This window comes from Carcharodon carcharias, chromosome 2 (genome assembly GCF_017639515.1).
Source record: "Carcharodon carcharias isolate sCarCar2 chromosome 2, sCarCar2.pri, whole genome shotgun sequence".
NCBI classification, from domain to species: Eukaryota; Metazoa; Chordata; class Chondrichthyes; order Lamniformes; family Lamnidae; genus Carcharodon; species Carcharodon carcharias.
Window position 1 is genome coordinate 187,010,832 of NC_054468.1, and position 22,477 is coordinate 187,033,308.

Sequence of the window (22,477 nt, forward strand, 5' to 3'; positions counted from 1 at the left end):
TACAATTACAAACAAAAGTGTGAGGTACATGACTAGCTAAGCAGTAATGACTCTAATGTTAATGTGGAAGAATTTTGAATGGTGGTAAGCATGTGTGTGTGTGTTTGTGTGTGTGAGAGAGAGAGAGAGATAGAGAGGGGCTAGGTGGGTGCTTGTGGGGGAATGGAATTATGGAATTGCAGGGTTGAGACCCAGAAACCAACTAAGCACACCAAAATCTGAGATCCCAACCCAGTTGTGCCAATTAATGTTGACTTCCAGGTTTCCCAACCCCAAGCTATGCAGTGGGTGTGATGCATTCCTGTCTAATACAATCTCAGCTGTACTTAAAGGGATCATAAACAGTTGGAAATTGGAAGCATTCAGGATGGATGGACACAGAGCACAAGTAATACCTAGACTAAATATATCGCTGGAATTGCTGCTGGGTGCAGTCAACAGCAAGAGGGACATAAATAATCCCCAAAATGGGAGGAAGAAATCTGCAGTTCTCACCAAGTCGGTGTGTTTGGAGGTAGTTGAGGTGGTGAGCAGCAGGAGGAGCGATTTGTCCAGGTTTTGAATGCGATGAAGACAATTAATGATCTAATTAGCTCTGGAAATGAGAGTATATTTGCACATTTAACTAATTTGATTCAAGATCCCACCCACACCTTGCACTGTCTTATTAAGCATTCTCCATCATTTCACTTCTCAAACCCACTCAACTCTCAGCTGTACTCAGCCTTCAGTTTCTGTGCACTTCCTCACCTCCCCACTTATCCATCCATTGTTGTCACTTAGCCCAATCCTTATGCAATGTGACTCATGTGTCTCAGTCACCCTCATTGAATAAGCTGCATGTCCAGCTTCTTCAGTACAAAAACAGAATTACCTGGAAAAACTCAGCAGGTCTGGCAGCATCGGCGGAGAAGAAAAGAGTTGACGTTTCGAGTCCTCATGACCCTTCAACAGAACTGTTGTGGGAGCTGTACTTATCCAGGCAAGTGGGGAGTATTCCATCACACTCCTGACTTTTGCCTTGTAGATGGTGGACAGGCTTTGGGGAGTCAGGAGGTGAGTTACTCATCGCACGATTCCTAGCCTCTGACCTACTCTTGTAGCCACAGTATTTATATGGCTAGTCCAGTTCAGTTTCCAGGTCTGTTTCTTCACCCTTATAGGTGAAGAGAGGTAGAGGGAGGGAATTGAAGTGGATCACTGTACAAATACTCCAGCTAAGTGGTGTGGAGGAGGCAGCCCTGGAGATAAGTGGCACAACTGTACCCATCTCAGTCAGAGATGAAGAGCCAGGGAGCTCACACATAGCTGGTGAACAAATTACAGATATCACTGACAAATATTTTCTGACTTTACTTCATCAATGATGGAACTATGAGAAAACTGATTGTGGTGATCGCCAAGATTGTGACTTTGCCTTGACTGAAAAATATCTGTTTCCTTTGTCTTCCATAAACATATTGAACAGGTGTCGCAGGACAATAGGTGAAGACGTTTCCTCAGATACCCAAGTTCTTTTGGAGGTGCACCAGCACAGGACATACAGACATGTACCACCACAAATACCTGCATTTTGATGGGTCTAAGTGGACCCACTTAGACAGTTCGCTGTGTTTTTACCTGCTGCATCACTCCTCAAATGTAACCAGAAGTAGACACTGATGGCCAGAACAGTTGTGGAGAGCTCACATTGGGGATACCATCCTTTCAAGCTTTGCTCAGCTGGACACAGATTCTGAACTATAAAGACAATTGAGAAGGAGCATGCTAGGGGTGCATCAGCAAGGTAGCCAGGTACTGACATACATGCTGTGCACACTCTGCACAGTAACAGAGAGGATGGAGGAATGTAACTCAATCATTAGTAGGTTGGTGGTGCAGGTAATTGTGTGAATGTCTGCCATGGAGAGTGGCTGCCTATATGGAGCTTCAAGCATGGCTCTCAAAAGAGACCATGCAGGCTATGATGATGGCTATGCAGACTTTGGATGCCAACTTGTCTGCTGCCTGGTGACAGGTTCAGTAGCTGTACAATGCAAGACTGATTGCCACCAAGCTAGTCTGCAATAGGTGGTAGGAGTGATGTGGTGCTGGTCCAGGAGAAAGACAATGGCAAAAGGGGTCCTGGAAGCCTAAACTCTACTCAAAGCAATCCCACTGCTTACCTGTTACCCTGCTCTCAGTCAATACCCAACATGTTGCCTTGTCTACTGATGGCTCACACTGCCACTGAGGCTGGGGGCCTCAGAGGCTCCAAAACCCAGAGGAAGTAGAAGAAACACACTTCAGTAGTCAAGGTAGGGATCTGAACAACCTGTCTCTACCTCTATTGAAGCCACATGGGATGCACCACATAGAAATGGTAAGTTTAGGAAATTGTAATTCACCATGGGCATTTGACAAAATTTTATTTTGCTAAGTTTCCTTTTTTTATAATTCCAGATCTTGAACATTGTGTCCTGAGTACAAACTAGTTCATTTTATTTATTTCAATTATAAATGTCATTAGATGGCAAAACTCATTGGGTGGATGTGTAATGGATGGATGAGTGGTTGAGGGATTGTTTAGAGCAAATGTTGGGGGGGGGGGGGTGGTGAGGCAAGTGCACCTGATGCTACAAGCAGACTGCAGGGTTTTACTTATGTTTTACACTAGCTTACACTTTGCAGTATTAGAGGATTCCTGGCATCAATGTAAGCAGCTAGTCTGGCAATGGGTGTCCCATTTTCATCTTCCTCCCATACGTTCTCCTGCTCAGAGACAAGTGATGAGCCCCTTTGTCTTCCTTCATCAGCACCCCTCTGATGTGCGATGTTGTACAGGGCACAGCACACCACTATTATTCTGGCAATCCTCGGTGGCAAGTAGGGAAGTGCTTCTGCAGATATGTACAGGCACCTGAAGTGTACCTGCAACATTCCGAATATCTGCTTTATGACATAACTGGTGATCATGTAGCCCTCAATGTAATGCACCTGCGGCTCATTGGTGGGGTTCCCCACAGAGGTCATAAAGCAAGATTGAAGGGATGTCTCTTATTTCCTGTATGTCAGACCTTAAGTCTACTTCCTGCAATGAAAAGGAATGGAAAGTTGGACTGTCCCAGGATGAATGCACCATGATAGCTCTAAGAGAAACTGTCACAAATCTGCCTTAACTTCATCTTATGTTGTGGTTGCACATCAACTGTGCACTAATGAATGAATATCCCTTGTAATTTACAAAAACTCCTAAGCCTAAATTTTGCCAGTTGGGCACATATGATCAGCGGTCCCAAAAGAGGATATGGAATTCACTCCGGGTGACATCAGGTTAGAAGCGCAACTTTACACTTGCTGGCCAATTAAGGCCTGCATAGCGTGAAATGCATCATTTTATTGGTGCAGCGGTCTTTGGGGTGGGGTGGGGGAGGGAGAGGGCGCGGTGGGGGAAGCTTGTCGGGATTCACAAGGAATAGGCACAACTCCCTGAAGGCTGGCAGGGTTTCCTGGAGAAGGAGGAAGCTGTCCTGCAAGTAAGCTGAAGCCTCTGAGGAGCTAATGGTATTTGCACCTGCTAGGCACACCAGGCGGGAGGACAAGGCCAGTGGGCACTCTGCCGTCCATCCCCCCAGTTTTCTGATGAGTGCTGGGTATTCTTGTTAAGGCAATCAGTGCCAGGCGTGACATTCTAATGCTGTTGTATGGCAACCGCCCTCATCAAGAAGGCATGGTTAAAGGCTGCAGCCCAGGTCAGCGAGCATGATGTGGTTCATCACACATGGATACAGTACCGCAAACGATCTTCTGTGCTTCACAAGGGTGAATGCTGAGTTGGCATGGAACTGTGTAGAGATTTGTTATGGGTTGGCCATTCCTCATGGTGCTCAGGGGTGAATGCCAAATGGCACTGAAATCTACGCCAGCCAAGACTGGGAGATCTCTCTGTTTGCCCTGGGTGAACTGAAGGGTAAGGGTTGTGCTGCCACCTGGTTCGTGGGGAGGCAGGCTGGAATGGTGCTTCAGGTAGAGGGTGGACTAATTAATTTTCCTCTGCATGTTCAGAAGAGGAGGACCATAATGTTGTTGAATGACCAAGAACGGATGGTGGGGTGGTCAACATACTAATCCTGACAAGAAATGAATTGGACGCCCTGGAACTGGAATGTCAGCGCGGAGCTAGGTCCACTGGTCGTGGAGAGATAGGGGTCTCTGAGGAAGGTAAGAGTCCAGTGGGCAGGTGAGAGACTGGCGGAGAGTGCAGTAAATGTATGGTCGTCTCACCTCAAATGAGAAGTTCTAACCAAGAGTCCTCCCGCATTGATCGTCCAATCTCAATGCCTCCTTGAGGCAATTACCATGTTCTCAGCAGCCCGTCTTGCATGCACATTGACTATGTGATGATTGATACTACTGACATATTGTCTTCCTGCTTCAAGTGCACCGTCATCATGAGGCTGCAGAGACCCCCGAGGACAACCCTTTAACACCTGAGGAGGACCCAGACAGATCCACCTATGTCACATCCTCTCTTGGAACCAGGCACAAGCGCAGACACATGCACATCAGTAACCAATAGATTTATGGCACAGATGACATTGCACAGTGGGGAGGACACTGCACACTCGTATGTGGAGATGGCAGAGGCAGAGAGTGCCTAGGGCGCCAGCAGTTGGAGGAATGCTGGAGACCAGGACATGCTGAGTCCGAGGCATATGATGAGCTTCTGGAGTCGTCAATTAGGCAGCAGATGCTGGGTGTCCAGCAGGACGCACTTGAAGATCTGACAGAGATCCCTGAGGGTTTGCATGCCATGGTCACTATCATGGAGGAGTCCATGTAAAGCATGAGCAACGCATTGACCTGGAGTTCCGAACGTTCAGCCTCCCCCATTGACAGAGTGGCAACTGTCATGGAGAGGCAGCTCCAGGAATAAAATCAGGAGTTTCTGGGGTTGCGCATGAACCTGCAAGCCCACACATTGGCAGTGACTTCCTGAGTGTGAGAGATGGATGAAGCACCTAGTCTCTCTGCTAGTGCCCATCCATCAATGGTGAGGAGAGAGGTCCAGACATACCTCACGCTGGTGGGCAAGTTGCTTGTCATCTCTGTTGCCCCAGGTCAATGCTGCACATGTTAAATTTGGATCAAAGTTAAAATCAATTTACAAGGACCTCATTAATGTTTGCTGAGGAGATGAATCAATAACTACTCACCTGCATGCTATAATTAAATCCTGATATTGTCGAGTAGGCTTCTCGCCAGCATCCAGACACATCCCCGTGAAACCCAGATGTGAACATGTTGAAGACAGACTGTGGTCCTGCTCAAGAATTTTAACCATACGTCCCTTCCCAACCCATCTATTCTTGGGGGTTAGAACTCCCCCCAGCATCAGAATAATGAAAGCCATTTACACTTTGAGCCTCAGCAGCAAAAATATTTTTTAAAGTGTAGTTATTATTCTTTTGCTTTTTAGTGTTCAAGTGGTCTGTTTTGTGTGCATGGGGGAAGCTTTTAATTCTTTGGCATCATGCTGGCCTGGATTCAATTTTCCATATAGACAGACATACTCATGTTCTGTAATGATCTAGAGAGATGCATGTGTCAGTTTTGCTCACTTGAATGAGGTTTTAGAAATCCAAATATTTAAAAACTACAGGTTTCAATCAAATGAAAATTCAATGATACTCGATGATTAAAACATTTTTAACAACATTTACCTACAATGTATATAAAAGTATTGTAGCCTGTTCTTAATATTATGAAACATTTACTTCCTGCATCACACTTTTGCTATCACACTTTCATTGTCACACAGTTACCATCACATTTTGTAAATTGACTCAAAGCAAAACATCGGAAAATTTGAACTGAAATACGTGAATCAAGTCAGATAATAAGCTAAAAAAGACTAGCGATGAAACACCAGAGAGTATTAATGTTAAAAGTTGAGTCAGAATAAGCATTTATGGGGCCATACTAATAAAAAGGTACATCAATTAAACCACTCAAAATATTTTTGAGAAAAATCTTTTTCTGCCATTTTATTCTCTGTAATTGAAATTCCAGGTCTGATCTTCAACTTCCGCCCAAACCAGGCAAGAAGAATGGTTGTGCCTTCCCAAAGCTGCAGCTTCATGGCTTCAGGAGGCCCAAACCACTCTCGGTTCAGGCATTATTTGACTGCTTCCACCGAGCTCCAAGCGCCAAGTAAGCAATCCGCTGCAGCGGAGGTGCTAAGGTAGGAAATCAGCCAGTTCCCATGCTGAAATCCAGCCAAAGTGGATTTGGGAAATGGCCTGATCCAAGGGAGGCTTCAAATACCCAGCAATGGCTCAGTTTGTTTGTGGGCGTAGGAGAACACTCCTGTGCCTCTTGACCCTGTGAAAATAAAAGTGAAATGCTCATACTCCTGAGCTGCTTTCTGAGCGGCCTTCTGCAGTCCCTTTACAGATTAGGTTAGGTCTGGATCAAATGGACTGAGCGTACTTTCCATACATTTATATCGGAAAAAATGCCATTGATGTCCTTTAACCAGCTTAGAATACTGATTTGCATAATCAGTCTCCCACCTAATTCAGGTTTTAAAACTGTTCGTCCATTGACAGGCCAGCTGTAAATTTAAATGGATGGAAAAATCAGGCACATTTGCCTCCTATTTCCCAAGCGGCAGACAGCATGCACTCCAAAGAGGAGGTCTGAGGCTAACTTGACATTTGGCCTTGGGCCTCATCTCAATAATTTGCTGTTGCCCATCATGCTTCCAGAGGCAGTTTGTCCATTTGTAAGGGATGAGTTTCAGGCCGCATGCCTGACCAGCTGGGGCTCTCAGATAAGTCCCTTGGTGGGTGTTGTTGGGAGATTGGGACGACAACAGGAGCAGATCAAGCGCGAGAGGAAGCGGGAATTGAAAAGGAGCGCAAGAGGAGTCAGAAGTTGAAAAGGAGCTGGGAGAGCAGAGGTGACTGATGGAGTTCGGTGAGGAGGAAACGAGGTGATCCTTTGAGTACTGTGAGTATGGTCGGGTAAGTATTTACTACTTTTATTGCTTATAGTTTTTAAGGTCTTATTTTGTGGTTCATCATTTGTAAGGGCTATGTTCTGTAATAATGAGGAGCAGGGAAGAAGAGTCTTAGAGTATTTGATATTAAGTATCTTCCAAAAGGTTTAATTTAATTTAAAGGGGTAAGTCATGGCAGGAGAGCTCAAAGCCATAGTGTGCTCCTCCTGCTCTATGTGGGACCCCGGGAACATTTCCAGTGCCCGGGAAGTGTCTCCAGCTACAGCTCAAGGAAGCCCGAGTATCAGAGCTGGAGTGGCAGCTGGGGACACTGTGGAGCATCCGCGAGGTGGAGAGTATCGTGGGTAGCACGTATAGAGAGGTAGTCAAACCACAAGCTAAGAGTCCACAGTCAAGAAGGGAATGGGTGACCACCAGTCAGAGCAAAAGGACTAGGCAGGCAGTGCAGGAATCTCCTGTGGCTATTCTGAAAAACAGATATACCGCTTTGGATACTGTTGAGGGGAATGGCCTCTCAGGGGAAAGCAGCAACAGCCAAATTCATTGCACCACGGTTGGCTCTGCTGCACAGGGAGGAGTAAAAAGTGAGGGAATGCAATAGTTATAGGGGATTCAGTTGTAAGGGGAATAGATAGGCATTTCTGTGGCCGCAGTTGAGACTCCAGGATGGTATGTTGCCTCCCTGTGCTAGGGTCAAGGATGTCTCAGAACCGCTACAGGACATTCTAAGGGAGAGGGTGAACAGCCAGTGGTCGTGGTACACATTGGCACAAACGACATAAGTAAAAAAAGGGATGAGGTCCTAAAAGCAGAATATAGGGAGTTAGGAAGTAAGTTGAAAAGTAGGACCTCAAAAGGTAGTGATATCAGGATTACTACTAGTGCCACGTGCTAGTCAGAGTAGAAATAGCAGTACATAATCAGATGAATACCTGGCAGAAGTGATGGTGTGAGGGGAGGGAAGGAGGATACAAATAACATACTAGCAATGTTGGGGAACACAGGGTTTAGAGAGAGGGAGGAACTGAAAGAAATCAGTATTAGCAGGGAAATGGTGTTGGGGATATTGATGGGATTGAAGGCCGATAAAACCCAGGGCCTGATAATCTACATCCCAGAGTACTTAAGGAAGTGGCCCTAGAAATAGTGGATGTATTGGTGGTCATCTTCCGAGATTCTGGAACAGTTCCCACAGATTGGAGGGTAGCTAATGTAACCCCACTATTTAAAAAGGGAGAAAAAACAAGGACTTATAGACCAGTCAGCTTGACGTCAGTGGTGGGGAAAATTCTAGAGTCCATTATAAAAGATTTAATAGCTGAGCACTTGGAAAACAGTGGCAGGATCGGACAGAGTCAGCATGGATTTACGAAAGGGAAATCATGCTAGACAAATCTACTGGAATTTTTTGAGAATGTAACTAGTAGAGTTGATGAGGGGGAGCCAATGGATGTGGTTTATTTGGATTTTCTGAAGGCTTTTGACAAAACCCCACATAAGAGACTAGCGTGTAAAATTAAAGTGCATGGGATTGGGGGTAGTGTATTGAGATGAATAGAAAACTGGTTGGGAGACAGGAAACAAAGTAGGAATAAACAGGTCTTTTTCCAAATGGCAGACAATGACTAGTGGGGTACCACAGGGATCGGTGCTAGGACCCCAGCTATTTACAATATATATTAATGATTTAGATGAGGGAACTAAATGTAATATCTCCAAATTTGCAGATGACACAAAGCTGAGTGGGAGGGCAAGCTGTGGGGAGGATGCAAAGATACCTCAGTGTGATTTGGACAAGCTGAGTGAGTGGTCAAATGCATGAGAGATGTAGTATAATGTGGATAAATGTGAGGTTAACCATTTTGATAGCAAAAACAGGAAGGCAGATTATTATCTAAATGGCTATAAATTGAGAGAGGGGAATGTGCACCAAGACCTGGGTGTCCTCGTACACTAGTCGTTGAAGGTAAGCATGCAGGTGCAGCAGACGGTAAAGAAGGCAAATGGTATGTTGGCCTTCATAGCGAGAGGATCCGAGTACAGGAGCAGGAATGTCTTGCTTCAATTATACAGGGCCTTGATGAGACCACACCTGGAATATTGTTTGCAGTTTTGGTCTCCTTATCTGAGGAAGGATGTACTTGCTATAGAGGGAGTGCAGCGAAGGTTTACCAGACTAATTCCTGGGATGGCGTGACTGACATGAGGAGAGATTGAGTCGGTTAGGATTATATTCGCTGGAGTTCAGAAGAATGAGGGGGGATCTCATAGAAACCTATAAAATTCTAACAGGAGTAGACAAGGTAGATGCAGTAAAGATGTTCCCGATGGTGGGGGAGTCCAGAACCAGGGGTCACCATCTGGGGATGCAGGGTAGACCATTTAGGACTGAGATGAGGAGATATTTCTTCACCCAGAGAGTGGTGAGCCTGTGGAATTCGGTACCACAGAAGGTAGTTGAGGCCAAAACATTGTATGTTTTCAAAAAGGAGTTAGATATAGCTCTTGGGGCGAAAGGGATCAAAGGATATGGGGAGAAAGTGGGAGCACACTATTGAGTTGGATGATCAGCCATGATCATAATGAATGGCGGAATAGGCTCAAAGGGCCAAATGGCCTACTCCTGCTCCTATTTTTCCATGTTTCTATGATGATAATGGGCTGGCAGTAGCCTTTGGAAGTCCTGTGGAGTTGGGTGGAGTTCTCCTGCTCATCCTTGTATCACATCAAGCTTAAAAAAAAACTTACTATTTTATTAATGGTTACTGCTTAGTCACAGCAACCACTATAGTGAAGGAAAAAACAGTTTAGACCAGTACTCTTATTTCCCAGTTCTCATGGTGTTCCATTTTAAAAGGTATACAAGATCAGTTCAGACAAGTATTCCTATTTCCCAGTTTTTACTGTTTTTTTTTTCCTCTGGGAAGGTTCCTGGTTAGAAAATGGGCACAGCAAGAACCAATTTCTCTTCCAAGGTTTCTAGTGCTTGTAGCACAGATTTTGAATGCATTTAAAAATTGATAGGAAAATAAGAACATGTTACAGGGACAACTTGTTATTATGTGAACTCAGTTTCCTTTTTTTTGTGTTAACTTCAGCCTCATCACATCCTGATACTTACGGCTGCTCTTTGTGCACATATGTCCCTTAAACGGTCCCATCAGGGAGTATTTAGGAATCATGGCTGAGTGAAGTCCTAAGCAGCAGAGAAAACAACAATGAGTACAATTGGTGACAAGCAAATTTGTTACACTCAAGCTCAGCAGTCATCGCATCTGCTAGAAAAAGAAAAAAATTCACTAACTTAGCTTCCTCACTTACTGAAAAATTTCAAGCTGTCAAGGTACTTGATCAAAGCAGCTTTTCACTTTTTTTGGAACAAGATGTCCTTCCATGACAATCATGCCATTTTACCATTTACACTGAACAGTGCTGCAAGGATGTGAAACTTTCACAAATCGAATACAGATGTAGAAGATTTCACTGGTTGATCTGTTTCCCAGCTGTTTCTGATTTTCCTGTATTGTGTTTTAATAACAAATACTTATGACTAAGACATATTACAACTTCAATTATATTTCTTCCACATTGTCACTTAGGCCATTTTCAGTGCAACAGCCATACAGGAATGGGTGTTTCAGTGATCCTTCCTGCAACTTCAAGGACATGCTGCCTGCCAGTGCTGCTCCGTGTTGGGAAAGCTGGTCATGGAATCGCCTCTTTAGTTTCCAATTATATTGTGATGTTCACTACAGCTCATTTATAAATAATAAAATTAAGTTCAGTCATAATTATGACCAGATGAATAAAAGGGAAAACTTTATAAATATTTTTTTCACACAACAACTTGTATTTATACAGAATTTTAATGTAGATCCAATGCACTTTACAGAAGGGTCACTCAAAATTTAACACCGAATGTAAGGAGATATTAGGGTAGATGAGCAAAAACTCGGTCAGAAAGGTAGTTTTAAGGTGAGACTTATAGTGTAAAGAGAACTGGAAAGATTTAGGGATGGAATTCAAGAGCTATCATGCAGAATCTTGTGCTCTCCCCGGTGGTGTGCTTGGTAGTGGGATCATTTAAGCAGGTGGGAGGGTGATGGACGGGTCCCTGCCAATCTCCACCTCCACCACGATTAAATCTGTGGCAGGAAGGCCATTGAATGGCCTTCCTGCCTTGCCACTAATTGAGGCCCTTAAGTGGATGGGCAATTAATACCAGGCTGTGGGGGCTCGCCATGCAGCATGCATGACAAGCAAATCCGTTTGCTCACTGGTTCCTGGGGGTGGGGGGAGCAGTCCATTGTACAAAGTCACTCTGTGCCTAAGGGATGGGAATGGAGGTGGAGGTGGGGTGAGGGCACTGAAAGCCCCATGCCCTTGCTGCTGACCCTCAATCCCCCATCCCTCATGATCCCTGCCCTGCTATCGATCCCCTTCCGCCATCTCTCAGCTATGGCCGGAGCCTGAGGTAAGTGTTCTTTCAGCAACGGCCACTGCTTCCCTGGTAGTGCTGCCATCTAAAAGACCTGCCGCCCTCTGGTTGGCTGGCAACTCTCGGTAGGCGGGACTTGCATCCCCAAGGCCTGATCCTGAGGAAAGGCCCACTGCTGGCCTGTCAACTGCCTGAGTGACATGTACTATAGGGTGGGCCTTCCCAGAAAGATGCAAAAATTATTTCACAGGATGTGGGCATCGCTGGCTAGGGCAGCATTTGTAGCCCATCCCTGAATGCCCTGAAGAAGGTAGTGGTGAGCCTCCTTCTTGAACTGCTGCAGTCCAAATAGTGTAGCTACTGCCAAAGTCCTATTAGCTCAGGATTTAGACCCAGCGACAGTGAAGGAATAGTGATATAGTTTCAAGTCAGGATGGTGAGTGGCTTAGAAGGGAACTTGAAGGTGGTGTTTTTCCCATGCCTCTGCTGCCCTGTCCTTCTAGATAGTAGAGGTTGTGGTTTTAAAAGGTGTTGTCAAAGAAGCCTTGATGAGTTGCTGCAGTGCATCTTATAGATGGTACACACTGCTGCAACTGTGAATTGGTGGTGGAGGGAGTGAATGTTTAAGGGAGTGGGCAGGATGCCAGTCAAGTGGGCTGCTTTGTCCTGGATGGTGTCAAACTTCTTGAGTTAAGCACACACCAACCCAATTTGTTTGTTCATGGTATGTGGGTGTCATTGGTTAGGCCAGCATTTATTGCCCACCCCTAATTGTCCTTGAGGAGGTGGTGGTGAGCTATCTTCTTGAACCGTTACAGTCCATGTGGTTTAGGTACACCCACAGTGCTGTCAGGGAGGGACTTTCAGGATTTTGACCTAGCAACAGTGAAGAAATGGTGATACAGTTCCAAGTAAGGATGGTGAATAGCTTGGAGGGGAACTTCCAGGTGGCGGTGTTCCCATGTGTCTGTTGCCCTTGTCCTTCTAGATGATAATGGTTGTGGGTATGGAAGGTGCTGTCTAAGGAGGCTTGGTGAGTTACTGCAGTGCACCTTATAGATGGTACACACTGCTGTGACTGTGCGTCAGTGGTGAAGAGAATGAATGTTTGTGGATGGGGTGCCAATCATGTGAGCTGCTTTGTCCTGGGTGGTGTCAAGCTTCTTGAGTGTTGTTGGAACTACAGTCAACCAGGCAAATGGAGAGTATTACATCACACTCCTGACTTGTGCCTTGTAGATGGTAGACAGGTTTTGGAGAGTCAGGAGGTAAGTTATGCACTGCAGGATTCCTAGCCTCTGGCCTGCTCTTATAGCCACAGTATTTACACAGCCAGTTCGGTTTCTGGTCAATGGTAATCTCCAGAATGTTGATAATGGGGGATTCAGTGATGATAATGCCACTGAATGTCAAGGGGAGATGGTTAGATTCTCTCGCACTAAAATGTGAATGCTTAATTGTCATTAACCCAAGCAATGTAAATTGAATGCAACATTTTGAATTGTTGCTAGCTGGGATTAAGTTTAGCAGCTGTAGCTGCAGAGTGTTACATGTTGTGGATCAGGTGCTGACATGGCTCTGCACTAACAATATACAGGGGCAAATCCATTTTACCTTGCTGGGGATTAGGGTTGAGGGTAAGCAGGAACCACCTCCAACTCTTGTTCATGTACCAATACCATCACTGAGGTGAATATCATTAATAATAATGTGGCAGTGCACTTTTTCTGCCTGTCTCCTGACAGGGCTGAATTCTAAAGCGGTATCAGTATCAGACAAATGAAATGGTCAGGCATTTTATGAGGGTGATTCGGGTCCTTTTATTTCTAATTCTGGGGCTACATACTGCTAAGGCATGCAGGGAGTTGTTGGTGCATTAAAACCATTGATCAATTGGTAATCAGATGCTGACTGCTGCGCCGCTCACAGTGACATAACGGAGTTAAATACTAGAATGCATGGCATCATTGGCAACAAATGCAGCTACACAGAAGGCACTGTCACAGTCTGCCAAACACATGATGGAGACCATCTGATGGCACACAAGGAGGGACATGGTCGACTTCAGCCATCCCCAGTTCAAGTCAACTGCTGTGAAGACAACTGCTGTCCGTAAATGCCAACCAGTCATAGTCCAAGCCAGACACAAAATTCGTAGCAGCCCAAGAGCCCTGGTTGGATCCTGGCTGACCTCCAATGCATACTGGTTAAACACAGAGTTTTCGATCAGTTTCAACTTATTTTTCCTTTTGGGGATGGTTGGGCATATGACACTTACCTGAGGAATTCCTGCAGCAATGTTCTCAGAATGAGATGATTGACCTCCAGTAACCACAACCATCTTCCTTTGTGCTAGTTATTACTCCAACCAGTGGAGAGTTTTCCCCCTGACTCCAGCCAGCGGCCTTGACCCATCACCAGCACAAGATCCCGTTAGTGGATTTAGGCAACTGAAAACATGGACTCCAACGATGGGAGTGTTTAAGGTCAGAGATGTGCAAAAGGCCAGAATTGGCAGAGCATAGAGATCTTAAAGGGCTATGGGGCTGGAAAAAATTACAGAGGGGTGAGGCAATGGAGAAGTGTCTTCTGGCACACTGGTAGCATCCCTTCCTCTCACTAGCTTCGAGTCCCACTCTGGGACTTGATGGCCATGGAAGGTACGATCAGCCTGCCAATCCTTCCAAAAAGCTTGTGGCAGACGATAACAGTGAATGTCTTATGGTCAGCCAGAACCTGCAAAACACAATGGCAAAGCCACTGCAGCACCTTGCTAAGCATAATCATGGACAAGCACATAAAAGTCCATGGTTGCCAATGCACTCTTAGAGCATGCTATCTAGGGAGAGAGAGGCAATAGAGGGATTTAAAAACAAAGTTGAGAATTTTAAAATTGAGACATTGTTGGACCAGGAGCAAATGTAGCAAGCACAGGGGTGGTGAGTGAGTGGCGCTCGGTGCAATTTAGGATCAGGGCAGCAGAGTTTTGGATGAGTTCAAGTTTATGGAGGCTTGAAGACATGAGGCAGGCCACAAGATCATGGAAATATTCTAGCCTAGATTTAACAAAAGTTTGAATGAAGGAAGCGGATTATTAGAACATAAATTACTTTGCCACAAGTGGTTATTAAGCAGATGCTATGACATCACTTAACATGGAATTGAATTAGTATTTGAAATGAAAGAATATAAATGATACAGGGAAAGGGGTTAGAGGAGATTGCTCGAATTGAAGATGTAGCACAGGCACAGATGGTCTCCTTTTGTGCTGTAAATACTATTATTCTGGATTTTTCTGCAATCCTCAGTGCTTTCCATTAGAAATTCAAGATGGGTACTGAAGTCAAATTTTGAATATTAATTGTTTAGAAAATCATGACATTACCTAATAAGATACTATGAAGCTATTTCAAAACTAATTACTGTCAGGACGGTCTGAAACCAGAAGGCACAGATCTAAGTTAATTTCAAAACAACCGGAGGGGAGATGAGTCTTTTCTTTATGCAGCATGTTGCTAAGATCTGGAAAACACTACTCCATAAGGGTGATGAATGCAGATTCAATAAAACTTTCAAATGGTAATTGGATAGATATTTGCTCTTTCAAAGAGCTGGCAAAGGCATAATGGGCCAAATAGCCTCATTTTGTGTTGTATGATTATATGATAACTAACACTCATCTTCAACTCAATGCTTGACAGTGAAAACACTTGCAATAGATTTTGATAAAATTTTAATATTCTGTTTTAGAAACATGTTGACAGAACTGGGTTGAAATGTTCTGGTAATAATGAACATGTAAATGTGGGTGAGCTTTCTTTTTTTAATGAAAGTATTCAGCTGTTTCAAGGGCAAGTACATCATCATTACTCTGAATTCTGATTAGCTTCAACATTCTTTGTTTAATTTTCCCATCTATTTTTATTGATGCTTTGGAATATACTTGTTTTGGCTGACAATCACATGAGGTGAATCAACTTTAAGGATTTAGTCCAACAGCATTGTGAAGTTAAATTATTGGTAGATGCTGTCCAGCATGTTTCATTGAAAGAAATAATTCTTTCATGTAATGCCAGGAACGCTCACTGTTTAAATAAATATAAATTGGGATAGATAAAAAGTGGAGGACTGTGTGCCCATTACTCAAAACACAGTTTAATATGGTAAGGAAGTGCATAAGGCACAGGAAGCCTATGCATCAGGCCTGTAATCAACTCATTAAGGCCTCAGAAATAATAATATTTATTGAGGTCCTTGCACCTGAACAGTGCTGGTGGAGTTCAGCGATGTCTGTTTAAAAATGTCAGTCAGGTCACACTTCTTATTTTGTATTATTGTTCTAACTTGCCAACAAACACATGAAATTTACCATGTTAAGAGGATTTAAAAGACAATTATGAATTAACTTGTAAATTGCACAGATATTTGAAATGAATTAAGGAAATTCCTCGTTCTGTTTTGCATTGACTTCCATTTTATCTTTACAGATTTCTTTTGTCAGGAAGTGTCAGTGAGATAAAGATACAACATATTCCCAGAAGGGTAAAGGGACTGCTTTCCTGGAAAGGGCCGAAAAACAAATGTATCAACAGGGCATCCAATCAGTGCAGTCACGCAAAATGAAATGCGAATGTGCACTTGTTTATGAAATAATGCACAGTACAACCAAGACAGGCTGTTTTTGATTAGACACTTAACTACCTTGAAGGGGACTCAATCCGATAAACAAAATTAAAATAATTTTAAATTGCAGGGAAATCATGGTGATCCTAACCACAGTTAAGTTTCTTGTATGATTTCAGTATGAACCTGAATAACAACTGTTCAGAAAGGAGCAGATGGTTTTGACAGATTTATTTTCCCTTTGTGTCAAACATTTGGGACTTGAATAGATAAATTGGTCCATTTAATGAACGTGCAAAATCAATATGTGGGAAATTGGCCTTGCACACTGTGCTTCCCACAATTTTCTATCTGTTAATTTGTGGTAAAGTGCAAATTTGAAGAACTTAAAGGTCAATGTCTCATAACTGACCTTTTTTCTAGGATTTCTGCAACTCTACTGCCAAGATTATGGCAGACAATCAGGAGTATCCCTTTAGAAGTTCATCACTGTTATTTTATTTCTTGAAACAAAGCTATCATTTTATCATGCCACTGTACCAGCATTCACATGCAATAGATGTGCAAGAGTTTTTTTTGAAAAAGTTAAACGTGCTAATTATAACTTCTAAGACATATTTCTGAACCAAGATGATTTATGTAAATAGATTTGGTTGATTGGTGATTAGCTTAAGTAGTACTCACTGCCTTAGTTTAACTTGTATAGGTCTGAGGTTTTCTTTAGTAAACTGTCCACTTTTGGATAATGTAGAAGTGACATGGCAAGTAAATTGAAGCAGAGGAGTCCGCCAATGAAATATTGCCCAAAAAAATAGTTGCCATGATTTTCATGCCAGGAAACATCCAATATTTTTAAATGAAGCAGCAAGGCATGTCCAAGCATTACCTACAATTTGGTTAAAGAAATTCTGCTGTTGAAGAGAGTGATACCGACTCGAAACGTTAACTGTGTTCCTCTCCGCAGAAGCTGTCAGACCTGCTGAGTTTTTCCAGGTATTTTTATTTTTGTTTTTGCTTTGGATTCCAGCATCCGCAGTTTTTTGCTTTTTGCTATTACCTAGAATTTGTCTTTTTGTCCGCTTACCACCTTCAAAATTGCTACCTCTGTAATGAGCAAATATAGCAGCATGGGGAAAAAAGTTGCTTGACAGACAAATAATAAGCATTGGAGTAAATGTATATTGCTTAGCCTGGAGACAGATTGTAAGTTCCGCAGGGGCATGGTCCACTCTTGTCCTCTCTACATACAGATAATCTGGCTTTGTGCATATGGAACATAATCTCGAAATGTTTAAATCGCAAAAGGTTTCGCAAACAGTAAGGAGGATTGTAAAAGGTTTCATGAAGACAAGTTCATAGAAGGGGGGTACAGTTGGAAAACATTTCCATTGTTTGAGCAATCTGTTTTGCGGGGTCAACAATTTAAAATTATCATTAAGAGAATGGGAAGTGATTAAAAACATTCTTTACATTGAGGTTTGCTGGAGCACGGACTAATTTGCCAGAGAGTAACTGACACCATTGCTCCTTCTAAGGGAAAATTCGATAAATATGTGAAGCAGAGAAAGATATAACACTTTTGGGAAGAGAAGACAAATTCGTTTTGAATTATTTTAGCCGAGAGCTGGTACAGACAGAATAGCTTGTCATGTTTGCTCAATGCTGTAAACATAAATGGTGCTTTTCTATAGGAACATGGAACACGGAACACCAGGACATTCTTGATGTACTTCATACCACACACTCCAATATGACTTAAAGAATCTTTCATTTTAAGAAATTTCGCATTGTCTAAGTTAATAGAAAAAAAATGCTTTTTTTACATAAAAGGTAACTTTTTAAAAAGTTAGCGGGCTGATAACGATAGAATGGTAAACATAAATCAAAACAATGTTGTACCGCTAGAAAATGATTTCAGCCGAGTTTGGGAAACTGACTGTATATATCCAGGTTTTTTTTTAATTGTGTGTCCGGACATTGCGGCTCCATTATAAACTTATGCAAACAATATTTTCGACCTGCCAATCCTCAACCTGTGATTTATAAAATACCTGTAATAACGTCCACGGTTAGTGCATTTTACCACGCAGAATTTTGTAACTTAATTCACATTTTCCAACAGTTTGTAAAGGTCAACTTTCTTACCCTTTTTAGTTGATATTTTCTTAACAATATAGATTTTTTTTAATGAAGAAACAGTTTCATTCTTGCTCAGCTGCTGGCATTGCGGCCTAACAAGATTGACGATGGACAGCAGAAATAGCCAATCAACTGCAGCGATTAAAGTGCACGCTTGACGTTTGACGCTAAAGCACCAATCCGAGAGAGTCCTGAGGGCGGGAATTCTAATAAGGTTTATGATGTCACGCTGAGAATCTATCATTGCCATGCCAACAGCAAGTTGCCATTGATTGGTTATTCAACGCAAAGGGCAAGCGCAATATGCACATTCTGCAAAGTAATATTCACTCGAAGGCATTTTCTGTGATTTTGTTTTGTTAGCTTTAGATTAAGTAGGCGGAATCTTCTACCATGTACTGAATCATTTTATTCGATCGCATTACAACAGTAATGCTTCACTTTAAAATAATCAAACCCTCACTTTAGCTGTGGAATATATGAACTGGAGTTACTGATAGAAGTGTGCTTCGACTTTCTTCCGATGCACCATCGTAGCTTTGTCGGAATTAAGGACGGGCAGAAATCCGGTTGTTAACACGTGGAAATTAGGGGCGGAATCTTCAATTTAGGAATATAAATTGGGAGGCGGGAGCGGAGGGCAGTGAGATTTTTGCTGGGTGGGGTTGGTTGGGTGGGGGAAACAGCTGGCAGCACGCGGTATGGCGCTGGTCAACTCATTAGATATGCATGCACGAGGAACAAGGCGAAACTTTAGGCAGGAGCGGGCATTATTTCACCAGCTCGCAGATCCGGGTGCCCCTTTTCATGAGTACCTGGGCAGGCATTCACTCACTGCAAGCCTCTCTAAATGGACACCGAAACTGCAGCTGGACTTTTGGACCTTTCCCCAACTGCAGATGTCTCATAGCAGACAAGGTGTGGCTCTACAATTAAGCAATGCATCACAGCAAGCAGTCCGGCATAGGGGGGAGGTCCTATTTCCGCAAGGATGACAGAAGGGGGCCCTCTTAGACCAAGGTGGCCTGGATCAAGGTCGCAGTGCAGATCAGCGTCAGTGGCACCATCGCATTCACTGACACTCATGCAGAGGGATGTTAGATAGGAGGATTGCATGCAAGCCTCGGCAGCATTTGGAATATGTGGATTGAGTATGTGGCAGCCATTTCATGCTGTCAATGTGTTTTCAGTTGCAGGACAGTGCTGTTGTTAGTCACTTACTGAGGAAGGCTCACGAGGTATCATAGGTATGCTTGCTCGTAAACTAGTCGTGAACCCATTGGGATGACACTCAATCATTCTGGCTGTCTGCTGGACAAAATAACACACAATCGCCACGAGCGTTCCTTTACTGGAGGAGGAGTTGCAGACATCAGGATCCTCATGCCCTTTGAGGAGGAGGCTGCTGAACTTGCCAGGGCAGAATGGTTATGAGCCTGTGCAGATGCAGAGACAGAACTCTCCTAGGAATCCAATGAGCATTCTGACAGATGGAAACAGGACCAACATTGTTCAGAGAAGGGAGTGAGCATAACCATCAGCTAATTGTTTTCGTTCTCCACTGCAGGTCCTTGCAGAGACAAAGAACAAGGTAGGCAGCCAAGTTCCACCTCCATTCCCAGCTCCCCTGTCACCTCCACCTTGAGCACCACCTCTCAGGATGATCCCTCAGAATCCTTAAAGGATACACCATCACGGTGTTCACCTGCACCCTCCACCAGCGCAGATACTTTCACCTCAGTGGATGCACATTCTAGCATAGACTCGGGGTCACAAGCTGGTGGGCACCTCACTGATACGGCTCTGCAGCTGACTGAAGAAGTGACAGCTGAGGTCTCAGACACTCTGAGGACTGCTGGAAACCAGGCCCCTACTCAGCCCCATGCAGATAGTGAGCCGCTAGACTTGGCCATAAAAGACCTATTGGAGTTACAGAGACAGGCAGAGAACATCAGGCAGAGATGCCAGAGACCATGTGAAGAGCTAAGTGAAGGGTGGAGGTATTTAGCCAAGTTGTGTCTGATGTTGTGGCTCTGGCATGTGCGCACTTTGCTGCCTGCATGGAGAGTGCCACAATTGCCTTGGAAACCCAGGTCTATCACAACACACAGTGGCTGCTGGATATGCACTCAGACTTGCACTCCATTGCTCTAGCAAAGTGAGCAAGGGATAAGGCAACTTGACAGGCGCCCCTTCTCCTCAAGGTGTCAGGGAGGTGCCATTGGGCATCCACAAGGAGGATGAACAGCAGCCAGGCAGCCTGGAGAGTTCATCCCAGGCCACTCCAAGGTTGCCTTGCTGCTAACCTCCCCTCTGACAGTGACCCCATTGCCTCCAGCAGGTCAGGCTGCGAAGGGTGTATCTGCACCTGTGCCGGAGACCCTTAGCAGGCTGGGGCCCTTTAGGTCTCGAACCACCAAAGGATGCCTGCCAAAGTCATCACAGTCAACAGGGCATGGCAGACACCAGACTGGTTCCACCTCCGCTGTGGATGTCAGTGCTGCACCTGGGCGTGGTGGTAGATAGACAAAGAAAGATAAAGAAGTTATGATGGCAATTTCCAACCACTTGTAAATCTATGTTTCCTTGCACTGTCTGGAAGCTTGCTGCACTCTCATTTTGTTGCTAGTTGCTTCAATGGTCACAGGCAGTTAAGGGCATGGAACTTCATCCCCCATTAGATCCCAATTAAACCTTACAATCAAAACACTTGACTCACATCACCAGCATTGTTGTAATTGATTATTCAGACATGAGGATGATTATGCATTGGCCATCATTCATGAATGTGCGGCCTGGCACACATCACACAAGCCATCAGTTTCAGCTCACCAGGTTCTCAGCTCTTATGAGAATACTGTCTGCGCAGCATCTGCAGCAAAGTCATTGCATCTCCTGCTGCTGATGTTCTGATGGGAGATGTGAGGAGAATTCAAAGAGTCCTCAAGGGTAGTTAAACAGGCTGAGTAGCAAGGAACATGGCTGATGGAGTGTGAGGGTGAAAAGCGTAAGGCTCTTCACTGTGGTCTGTAGAAAACCTAGATACTGTGAAACTGGAGAAGTGTGGGCAGCCAAACAGACCTGGCTCTCCTTGTTCAAAAGTAATTTTAAGCTAACATGCAAGTGTACCTAGCAAGTAAGGAGGCAACTGGCAAATTGGCCTTGATTGCAAGGGGGACCAAGTGCAGGATTAAAGAAGTCTACCTGCAGTTGACCATAGCCTTCATGAGACCTCACCTGGAGTGTTGTGTTTCCTGTCTATCTCCTTACCCAGAAAAACAGACCCCGCATAAAGGGATTGCAACAAAGGTTCACTCGGTTTACTCCACAGACTAGGAGATTATCCCATGAGGTGAGAGTGAGGAGAATGGGCCTCTATGCTCAACAATGCAGAGAACTGAGAGGCTATCTAAGTGAAGCATAAAGATCTCTTACAGGGCTCTGCAGGGTGGATGCAGGAAAGATGTTTACCCTGGCTGGGCTATCCAGAATGAGGTGACACAGTCTCAGAGTAATAGGTAAGCCTTCTGGGACTGAAATGTGTAGGATTTTCTTCAGTTAAAGGGCAATGAGTTGTTGGAAGTCTACACCCCATACGGTAATGGAAACACTGTCATTGAGTGTGCTCAACTATTAGATTCATGGATTCCTAGCTGATAAAGATGACAAGGGATATGGGGTTATTGAGGGAAATTGGTAAACCATTACAAGAACAGTTGTGATCAAGGTGACTGGCAGAGCAATCTCGAGGGGCAAGTGGTCTACTCATGCATTATTTCCTATGCACCTATATCCTTAGGTCCACCTGAAAGAGTTCTCTGCAAGGCACTATCCCCATTTTGGGCAGGTGTCAGGGTGACATGACTGTAACCCTGTTGAAATAAGACTACATATGGCTTTCAATGTGGCATGAAAATGGCTTTCTGGAGCCAAGGGAGCGATTCATTTTTCCTTACAGGTGCCCATTGTCATGGGAGAATGCAGTGTTGTGCAGGTACTGATGTGTGCATTTAGTACAAAGGGCATGTCTATCAACACAGATTGGCACATGCAAAGGATCACACTGCTGGCAGAGCTAATGTGAACTAGTGCAATTTATTTCAGCCATCAGAAAACAAGATCAATGAAAATAAACAATTATGTGTGGCCCAATTCAGGAGCCCAGGCTTCCCAGTCAGCAGAGGATTAAAAATAACTGTAAAGGGTATGATTCAGCAGCTCATTCGGCCTGGAATCTGTTAGCTATTAGATTGTCACGGCCTGTCTGCTGCATT

At 44.1% G+C, this 22,477-nt stretch overlaps 1 long non-coding RNA gene across 1 annotated transcript; it reads right to left on the reverse strand.

Moving 5' to 3' along the window:
• Window positions 1-5,951: 5,951 nt before the first annotated feature.
• LOC121286892 lies at window positions 5,952-18,260 on the reverse strand. Its single transcript, XR_005945098.1, has 4 exons — window positions 18,210-18,260; window positions 10,325-10,521; window positions 10,125-10,199; window positions 5,952-6,363 (listed from the first exon to the last, which is right to left on the reverse strand). It is a non-coding gene; the product is annotated as an uncharacterized LOC121286892 (long non-coding RNA).
• Between the last annotated feature and the right edge of the window lie 4,217 nt (window positions 18,261-22,477).